General features: G+C 36.3%; 2 long non-coding RNA genes across 2 annotated transcripts; both read right to left on the bottom strand.

Moving 5' to 3' along the window:
* Nucleotides 1–2,692: 2,692 nt before the first annotated feature.
* Nucleotides 2,693–4,031, bottom strand: LOC121812758. The gene is made up of 2 exons (XR_006053298.1): nt 3,950–4,031; nt 2,693–3,217 (listed from the first exon to the last, which is right to left on the bottom strand). It is a non-coding gene; the product is annotated as an uncharacterized LOC121812758 (long non-coding RNA).
* A 1,856-nt stretch (nt 4,032–5,887) lies between these two features.
* LOC102302432 lies at nt 5,888–10,085 on the bottom strand. The gene is made up of 3 exons (XR_317678.3): nt 9,988–10,085; nt 6,830–6,883; nt 5,888–6,666 (listed from the first exon to the last, which is right to left on the bottom strand). It is a non-coding gene; the product is annotated as an uncharacterized LOC102302432 (long non-coding RNA).
* Nucleotides 10,086–10,496: the final 411 nt, after the last annotated feature.

Here is a 10,496-nt window from a genome sequence, read left to right as displayed (position 1 = left end):
TAGTGTCAAATGCCTTTGTCAAGTCTATGAATAACCCAGCCACATATGGCTTTTTGTCTATGGAATTTGTGATGTATTCTATTGAATCTAATAGTGCCAATGATGTTGATCTGCTTGATCTGAATCCGTACTGACTCTCGGTGAGTAGTTCATGTTTATCTATAAATTTTTCCAGTCAGTTTTTAAACAGTTTTTCAAGAACTTTTGAGAATTGAGGTAGTAAAGAGACAGGCCTGTAGTTTGTGAAATGGTGTTTGTTTCCAGATTTGTATATTTATGTATATATATTTGTATAACTTTTGCTATTTTCATTCTGTCTGGAAATCGACCAGTTTGAAATGATAAATTACAGATGTATGTAAATGGTTTTATAATAGCTTCAATGACTCTTTTAACCACTATCATATCGATATCATTACAATCCAAAGATTTCTGATTTTTACATTTTTTGACAATTTCAAAAACTTCATTTTCATCAACGGCTGTGAGAAACATAGAATATGGATTTTTGTCAATCAGTGTATCCGGTTTTTCCTGTGCTTTCCCAGTCATATGCCTGGTGGGACTGTCGATCAAGGACGTTGAAGACATCTACCTTTTCGGAACCATGATAACAGGGTTCTTGATGATTGGAGCTGACTTTGCCCTGGCTTATCGAAGATTAAAGAAAGTGGAATCAGCTGTTCAAAACCCCACAAGGCTGCCCGCTGTGAATGAAATGATGGGACAAGTCGTGACTTCTCGAAATGGGCTCATTGAACGGAGCACGGATAAGATCTTGGAGAAGCTCACGGTCTCCAACGGGAGATTGAGAGACCAGTGATCAACTGTAGAATTGACATGCAGTTGTTCACACTAAAGGAAAACCACCATTATTTCATGCGGCTACCATATCGGCGCCAGCTGAGGTTTCAAGGCTGGAGCTGAACACAAACAAATTCTCTCCCTGATAACAGACTCTGTTTGGATTGTTCCTTCCTATCCAACAAACCCCCATCCTGGATTCCAAACGCCTTCGAATGCTTATCTCCAAGGCTGAGGTCAGACAGCAGATCTAAGTCCCAGCGCTGGATTAATAGCACTTGGCAGGATGGCTGTGTCTACATCGGCTCACCTCTCACCCACTTACCCACCCCAGTTGCTTGTCATGTGGTTTATGGTGTTGTGATGTGGATATGTTTGTGCTCTCCGTGCAGAGAAGTCTTTTTTGTTTTCTGTTCTCATGCTGACCTCCCATAAGGAGCCCAGTATAGAGTAGAGATCTCTTTTTTTCCCTCCTCCACTTGCCCATTGTACTGTACATTTCAGTGTTTTTCCAAATTACTACCTGTCCTCCAACGTCATGTCTTTGCTATGTATGTATGGTCAGGGGGGGGTCCAATTTCACTGCAGGTGTAAACTTTGCATGTGACAAATAAAAGGCTTGATTGATTGATTTACTGTCACAGGTACAAATTCAGTCATTTTAATTAAGACATTAATAGCTAGAATTAATCATAATTAATCATAATTGAGTATCGAATAATACCTTAGTATAACTAAGTGAAGCTAATCAGTTTTCCATTCTGTCATTTAAAGTTAAACCTTGTTTGTTTTACAGCAGATGTATTTTTATCGTTGCAGCACTTCACAGAGAGACCTGCTCATCTTCTTGTTCTGTCGTCCACGCATTCCTAATGCTGAGGACTATTTTCACCATTGTGATGGTGGTTCTGCTGCTGTTGTTAGTGGGATTACTTCACTTTGGAAAACTCAGTGTTACACAGAAATAAATGGTATTTGCAGATAAAGACTAATTCATGACTGATGGAGAATGTTCTGGAAGTTTTAACATTTAGAGAATGAAACAGTGCAGAAAACTGGACAATCATAAGAGCTACACTATGACAGGTGAGTGCAAATATTGTAAAAATACTTTGACTTCATTTTTCTTTACTGCAACCTTTTTCTCCTGCAGTATTCAGCTGATTGCTGTTAAACTTGTCATGCACAGAAGAGTTTAAAACCACAGGCCTGCTGAGCATTTTTAAAGACCTCTCAGTATCTCAGTTTACTCAGCGTGTGGTGATTTTAGATGCTGCAGACACTCGAGTAATTTTAGCTTCTTAGATACAAACCGCTCGAGAAAATGTTTGTGTCTTTGTTCACAGCAGAGTTAAAACACTTCAGTGTGATCATTTCAATGTCAGCTTGTGGCTTCAGAATTCTATATAAACCTTGTTGCTGTAAACATGTCAGCAAATCCTCTGCAGCTAAATAGTGAGCATGGCAAGAATAATAACTTATATATATATTAACATATTTTAAAATGAATGTACCCAACAGAAGGGGCGTGGATGTCAGTTACTGCATTTTATTCGTTCATCTTCAGATTTGTTAACTGTTTTTAAAAAATTGACAAAAAATATAAAGACAATCCCAGTGTCATGCACTCGGGTGTTGGAGATTTGGGCCTGGCTATTGTTCCCTGCTGAAGAGCGGCCCGACACCCAGTGAAAATATAATGTATGAGAAAAGAAAGAAGCAAAAAATATGTTTATATACAGCACAGGAAAAATGAGAAAAATGTTTGGGAACTTTATTTATTTTAGTAATAAATAAAAGAAATTTAGTGTTAAAAGATCAAGATTGAAGTAAGAAATGGAAAGAAACAATCAACATTAAAACTCAGACTTATATAAAAATGTTTTTGCATCACAATAACACAGATACACCAACATTACAGTTCTATTTGTCGGACACAGAAAAATGAACACAATATTAAACACACAGACACACAAATGTTCCTAGAATAGTGCTTTAGCTCAGGAGTTGTTACCTGATCAATTATTTATTAATCAGTTGGTTTATTAACTTAAAATGAGTTTAAAATCTTTCAAAAAGTAAAATTAAGTTAAAAATTTGCAGTGCATTTTTAACATATTTTTAGTTGATAAGGTTTATTAGTTTTTCTGTACAACTGAACAAAGACTGAACAACTTTAGTATTTGGGAATTTTAGATGGATGATAAGAGCTTTTGCTTACTTCACTTAAAGTGTTACAAGTTGAACAACTGATTATTTAAACATGAATCAGTGACAGTGACTAATACCAAGTTTCTCCATGATGAAGCTCTTTGACCTCAAGCACTCCTCAGTTACATGTTGAGCAACTTCTGGATTAGTTTTGATTGGATCATTTCCCAAAGCTAAAGTTAAATCGGCTGCTGCGGGAAACCTGTTGGCAGAGATCAGTTAGTGTTCTTCTTTTGTGTAAACACAATTCATCACATCTGTAAAAACTACAGTCAGTAAACTTGGAAGACAGTTTTAAAGTGTTTGTTCCAACACCCTCAGCTGCCCTGTAATATTAGTTTGGTTTCTATAGAGCAAAGTATAAAGTTCAGTGATTATGAGAGTAAAGGTTTATTTTAGGACTTCATCATATTCATGCTGTTAGAATGATGAGAAAATAAAAGAAATAAAGTAACAGAGACTGGCTGCTCAGAAGTTTATTCTGACAAAAAAAAAAAAAAAAGAACCAAGCCTGTGTGAACCTCGAGGCACTTTTTAAAACAGAAAATTGATAAATCCCAGAGAGTATGAGGAAGTAACAACAGTAAGTATGGAGATAAGAAACAAACCAAACAGAGCAGAATTCTTAAAATAATGTCCAACCATCCTTCTTCTGATTATCTGGGGCCGCAGGGTAAACAATGATTTAAAAATCTAAGTAGATGGCTAAGTTGCTATGGCTAAAGAAAAGAAATTAAAGGATGTAGGAAAGAAAATTAATCTTTAGCAAAAAAAACAAAGAACATCTAAGATGAGTGTAAGATGATGAATGTAAGGATTCCCAATCATGCTTCAGTAAGAAATGTACCCATAGTGATACACATGTCGGAACCTGTTATATACAACATGTAGAAAAGAGAGATAATAGCAGGTGATTGATTTGACAAAGATTTACCTCAGTTTTCTCCTCCTAGAGCAGCCTTGCCAACTGAAAGACAGAAGAGAGATAAAAACAAAGCTCACAGCTATGAAAAGGAAGTGAAAGATGTTTTTGGAGGAAAAAAGTCATTTTTGTAAAGAAATTCCAGATTTGCACTATATTCACCACAATTCACTAAAGCTCCAGTCACAGCTTCACTTATACTTAAATATAACTGGCCTGATGTAAAAAAACAAAAACTCCAGAGAAACATTTAAATTTCCATTTAACTCCTGTTAGTCAGGCGAACCTCCAGTGCACCTGACTAACAGCTTAAAGTGCTTTGCAAACCTTAAAGCTAACAGGTGGATTTTCCTGTTTTATAACTGAAGAACCACTGACTGCTTCAGAGACAGACAGTGAAAGTGGACAGTAGATCCTTGTTTTTCTTAACATAAATCTCATTGCTGCCGCTACGGGCAGTACAAAAGTGCCCCCTTAATCTGATTATTAGTTAGGTTCTTTCACTAGTTAACTAACACAAATTAATGTCTATTAGCACCAACCAACCAAACAAACCGGTAATATTGTAATATTGTACTCGTACTCGTACAAGATGGATCTACACATGGTCTAACACAGCGGTCACCAACCCCCGGGCCTTGGACCGGTACTGGGAGAGAGTTGAGGCTCAGGTGTGAAATGTATGGTTTTCAGAGTTTTTATCAGTTTTCAGCGTTATTTTGTTATCGTTTTGATCGTTAACTCGGTTTTCCTGGGTCTTTTCACGTGTGTTATGAATAAATCTTCTTTTTTTCGGTACCGGTACTAGTTTTATTTTGTTGTATTTATCCGCGACACCTGTTACGCCCCCAGTCTAGGCGGGTAGGGACGCACATAAGGTTGGAGGAGAGAGAGACAAATCCCTGCCCTGGTTCCCAAGCCAAACATCCAAACCAGTTGTGAATAAAAAGGTGTTTTTATTTAAGGAAAAGAAGCATAGCTCCAGGGTGAGCCCAGGCCAAAATAATAAACAAAACCAACTAAGTCCCACCAGAGAAAACTAACTAAACCCTAGGAAAGAAAAACAGAACAAACAAATGACAGAGCTATCCCTCGCTCCCTACCCGGAAAACAGGAGAAAACGATTCCAAAAGAAAAGGCAGCTCACCCCTTCCGCTTCAACCCAAGAGTGCCTAAGCGCTCAACTAATTCACTAGGAGCGGCTTTCACAATTTCACACTCTCACAAATACACAAGATAAGCACGGGCTGGGAACACCAGGGTCAGGGCCGCGACGGCTGTCCGGCTACTCGCTCGTTCCACTCTCTCTCTCCCCCCCCTCGGAGCTGTCAGAGCGGCCTTTTGAAAGTAGTCAACCGCTCCATGGTCCAATCAGTCGCTCACGACTCCTCATTAGGGGAGGGACCTGGAAAAGTCTTAAGCACAGTACAGAAAACACAGACAGAAAACAGCCCACACATGGCCACAGCCGTAACAACACCTTAAAGGCCGGTCCGTGAAAATATTGTCGGGCATAAACCGGTCCGTGGCGCAAAAAAGGTTGGAGGCCGCTGGTCTAACAAACTATAAGTGAGAACACCTATTTCTTAACTCCAGCATCGCAAACGGAGTTAAATCTGCTTAAACACTGTCTGCAGGTTTTGAGAGGATGGCTCCAAAGTTTAATATTTCATGTCTACATTAAAGTCAGAGTTGTCTGTGTCACAGAAGTTTCTCTCTTTTTACCTGGTTAATCACTGTGGTAACCTGTGCTGATCACATAAACAGCAGCAGGTTATGATCTGAGATTTGGTTTGAAATCAGCTGCAAACCTCTGATTGTTTAATTTACAGTATCTTGTAAGTTTCCTTACAATCTCTTCTTGCCAAAAACATTTTAAATGTGTGAGCTGTTAAACCGTACCTTACTAAAACTACTGAATGATCAGTGTGCATCCATTAATTGTGCAAAAAACCGTATAAATACTGCTGAGTCTCTTTTACACTGCAGCAATTAGAAGTCACACAGCAAGAATATCTGTTCAGTCAAATTAAATTCACTTTGATGTGTGAGCAACGTCTCCTCTATCAGACTGTGGGGCAGTGACGTTTATTTTTTAAATGGATCCAGTTTAAAGATTCATAAACCTAATGTGCAGTCGTCACCTTAGACAAAAACACTGAGAGTGCGCTCAGAGATAAAACGATGAACTGCAATTAAAATGTTTATTTTCTGTATGCTAAATATCCAAGTTAATGACTTTCAGCATTTGTCTTTTTTTGAAACATTTTTGCATTTTTATGTTTAGAAGAAAATTCAGCAGGATTATAACAGAGAGATGAAATCCCTGATTTCTGGACTTTAGTTTTTTCAGGGTTTCTCCTGCTAGAGCTGATTGTTTAAGTATGAATAGTTTTTCTCCAACAGCAGGTGAGAGGACACATGACTGGAGACGTGCTCTTTTATAAGGCATGATATAACAATACATTCACAAACTTCACTAAAGAAAAAAAATCTGTTCAAAATAAATTAAAACATGTGTTATGTAAATATAAAGTGATTGATGATGAAGTTTGAAAACAGTGAGAACAAACTTGAGCTTCACTAACAGTTATTTGGTGTCTGAGGTTTGTTCTCATGTGTGATTGTAACCTGAACACATAGAAAACAGATAATAGCAGGAGACAAAGATTTACCTCATTGAGATTTTTCTCAGTTTTCTTCTTCTTCTCCTCGAGCTGCTTTACCAACTAAAGGACAGAAGAGAGATGAAGAAAAAGATCACAGCTATGAACTGAAATATGTTTTTGTGCTGGAAAATTAATGTTTGTGAAGAAATTCCAAATTTGTATTGTATACAAAGAGATAAAAGAGAGACGACAGCAGCTAAACGCTTTGGGTGAAAAGATTTACCTCTTTGAGTTTTCTGTCAGTTTCATCATTCCTCCTCTTCTCAGCCCAGAGCATCTTTTCCAAATAGCAGAGAGAAATGAAAACATCAGTATATTTTAATGGAAATATTCTTCTAATCACTTTTGGAATATTCTAATTTATTTAGATTAGTTTATTTCTTAATGTAGTAAAACAGCTGTCATTCTTAAATAGATCACCAGTCAAAGGTTTTAGAACACATGTTATTTTTAAATGTTTAACTGACATTTAATGAGCTCCTTGATTATTATTAACACATGCTCTTTTTTGTCTGTTTTAGTTAGTTAGTTAGTTGGTTAGTTTTTGATGGATGGATATTTATGGGTTTGTTAGTTGGTTTATGCTGGAATGTAAAATCATCTGCTTTGGTAAATACAAATTCCTTATTTACAAAAATAATAATCCAAAAAAGTTTAAATTCTAAAATTTTCTTTACATTACAGTAATAAACAAAGTTGAATAAACAAATTCAGGAAGCTGATGAAGGAAAGATGAACCTTATCAACTTTAACTGGTCCCTCAAATCCTACATTTTCCTCTCAGCATCTCGTCTTCTCTTTGTCCTGATGAAGCTGATGCTAATTATAGAATCATTTTTCTCTGACTGCACATTAAAAGACATGGAAAAAAATCTCATGCGTTGACATTTTGTGAGCGCTTTCTGTCATTTTTCAGGCCTGCTTATAGAAAAATATGACTAAAACAACTCATGTATTTGAATTTTAACAAAAGTTATTTAATTAAAAACCTATCTATCAATTTCCTTACACGGATCCAATTTACATAAATCAATTCATCAATCAATAACTAAAATTATTGGGGCTAACACTATTGTGCTATGGAGTATTTTTTAACTTGTGTTTCTTGTTTCTCAATAAAAAGTCAAAAATTAGCAGGTTGGTCACATCAAACAAATCATATCAGCATCTTAATTTCATAAAATCCATGTTTATGTGTCTTCTGAGCAACACTTTCAGACTGAGTCTTCACTATTGGGGTTGGCACAACTCCGCTCTGTGTACTTTGAGTTCAGTTTATGAACTTGAACCACAACAAATAATGGTCCCATTTACTTTGACATCTGATAGCACACTTCTTATTACTGTCAACATTTAAAGAATAATTATGAATTTCAATATAACCACAACTTTTATAAGGATACTGTAGCATCTCTTACATGAAATGAACATCTGCAATAGTCTTACTCTTGTGTTTATCTTTTCACACACAGTTAATCCAATCAAACGTAACAATAAAAGAATAAAAATAAACTTCCTCTTGTTTCTACTCGTTTCTGTCAACCTATGTCAGCAGCACCATCACACAAAGCAAAGAAATCATGCATGTAAGTGAAACAGCAGTGCTTTTTGTCTGAATGAAAAGCTGGAACAGAGCTGATCCTTTACATCAGACATCAGGCAGAACAGGGACCAGATCTGGACCCAGTGTTGAGATTTCTCTGTAAAGTTGAGACTGTTCAGTCAGGATTTAAACCGAAAAGGAACAATTCAAGCGTTTTATCTCTTTAATGAATTTTTCTGAAGTTAAGCACTTAATCTAAATGTGGGCAGTTTTCATATTTGAATGGTGAGAATTTCAGCAGGCACACATACATATCTGTTCAGTTTTATGTTGTGTCACCAAAAACTGTTTTTGAATTATGTGTTAAAAGGTTTTGAAATGAACAATCATATGAAAACATCTGGGAACATCTCTCCCTGCATAAATATTCACTCTTCATTCAACAAAAAGATAACAGTGGCATGTATTTCATTTCCTCCTTATTTCCTACATCTGAGTGCTGGAGTGTTTCACAAACATCTATTGTTACTGAAGCAGTATTTAGACATACAGAATGGAGTCAGCTGTAAAAGCTGGCTGTGCAACAATTTGAGTATCGTTGTATTTTTACTGATTGTTCAATACTGATTACTTGCAACACTAAATCAGTTGGATTAGCTTGTTAATCCTTGAACTTCATAGGCAAGCATGTCCAATCATAAGAAAATGTATCTAAGGTGGAAACTTTAAAGTTGTGCTTCTCTTTGACACTAAACAGTGACAGCATTGTCACTCAAGTAATTCTCAAAAGATCTGAAAACAAAGATTGTCAGTACTGTGGTTCAGGGGGAGGCTGCAAAAACGTATCTCAGAGGTTTAAACTCAGTTTCATCTATAAGGACAGTAATCAGGAAATAGAAGAGCACAGGCACAGCTGTGGCTGAACTCAGGTCAGGCCAAGAAAATTAGAGGAGCTGCAAATGCAGCGCACTGTCAGAATGAATCACCTCCAAAACCCTGCAGAGCATCTTGCTGAAGATGTGTATTTGTACATATGTATGGGAGGCTAATGAAAAGAAGGCCTTTCTGCACTCACACCACAAACAGAATCGCTTGTTGTATAAAAGCTCATTTAGATGAGAAGGATTAACACTGTGTGTGGAAGAATAACATCACATTCCCCTGACTTGGAGGTCATTGAAATTTTGTGGGATGATTTGAATCAGGCTGTTGATGCTTTTCTGCTTTTCTCATTGTATGGAAGAAGGATCAAACATGCCTCCATCTAGGATCCAGACACTCATCAAAGGCTATCCGAGGTGTCTTGAGTTATATTTGCAAATGAAGCTCAATTAAGTGTTGATGTAATATCTCTGTTGGGGCTCCTTAATTTATGCACCGTCTGACTTTGTTATAATTGTTGAAATTTTGTTGTTGTAATTGTTGGGATTTTTTTATGACACATATTATCTGTAAATTAATAAACTGTCACTGTTGAAACGATACAGTTTCCATAATGACAGATCAGCCAACGATAAACCAAAATCCAAAAACTGAACTTTATCTATGACTGTGTGTTTACACTAAATAATGAGACATTATGATCATCTGGATCTTTGCATCAAGACGTTTTCTCTAACTGGACTCAATAATAATAATAAATCAGTGTGTGGTGGGATAATGTTTATTTATATTGTGCAGTTTGATGTAAATACTGACACTAACTGTATATGTTCTGAATGACAATAATGTGGCTATTCTGTTCTATTCTGTTCTATTCTGTTCTATTCTGTTCTATTCTGTATTACCAAAGAGAGCCGAGTCAGCAAATTCTCATTGAGTATAAAGGAAACACAAACCTCCCAATTTTTGGACTCCAGCTGCTTCTTCAGATTCTCTGCTGTTTCTTTCGCCTCCTGGAGCTGATCGATGATTTTACTATCTGTCTCACCCTGAAATGTTACATGAAGAAAGAGCAGAAGAAAGAAATGTTCATGTTTAAGACATAATATTAATAACACAATAAGAGTTCAATTAAAGCTGAAAATAAAGTCTGTATTATGTAAATATAAGCTGGATAATATAAATTAATATTTGTAATTAACACTAAGGAAATATCTTAGTTTCAATGTAGAGTCTCTAAAACTAAAACTTACTTTTACTTCCATTACTAATAATAGATATAGAAGAATAAACATGATATAAAAATTATATAATTCCCATAACACACAGCCCATTGTTCATCAGTTCTGCTGATTTTTTAATTAATTATATAAATCTACGGTTTATAAGGTTTGGAAACCTGTAGTCAGCTGAGACTGAAGAAGTTACTTGGATGAGTGACAAAACGTTTCTCCCACTGAAAACG

Source organism: Haplochromis burtoni, unplaced genomic scaffold, assembly GCF_018398535.1.
Source record: "Haplochromis burtoni strain Fernald_Lab_line unplaced genomic scaffold, NCSU_Asbu1 Contig_793, whole genome shotgun sequence".
NCBI classification, from domain to species: domain Eukaryota; kingdom Metazoa; phylum Chordata; class Actinopteri; order Cichliformes; family Cichlidae; genus Haplochromis; species Haplochromis burtoni.
The sequence above is the reverse complement of the archived record's forward strand: the minus strand, read 5'-3'. Positions and strand labels throughout refer to the sequence as shown.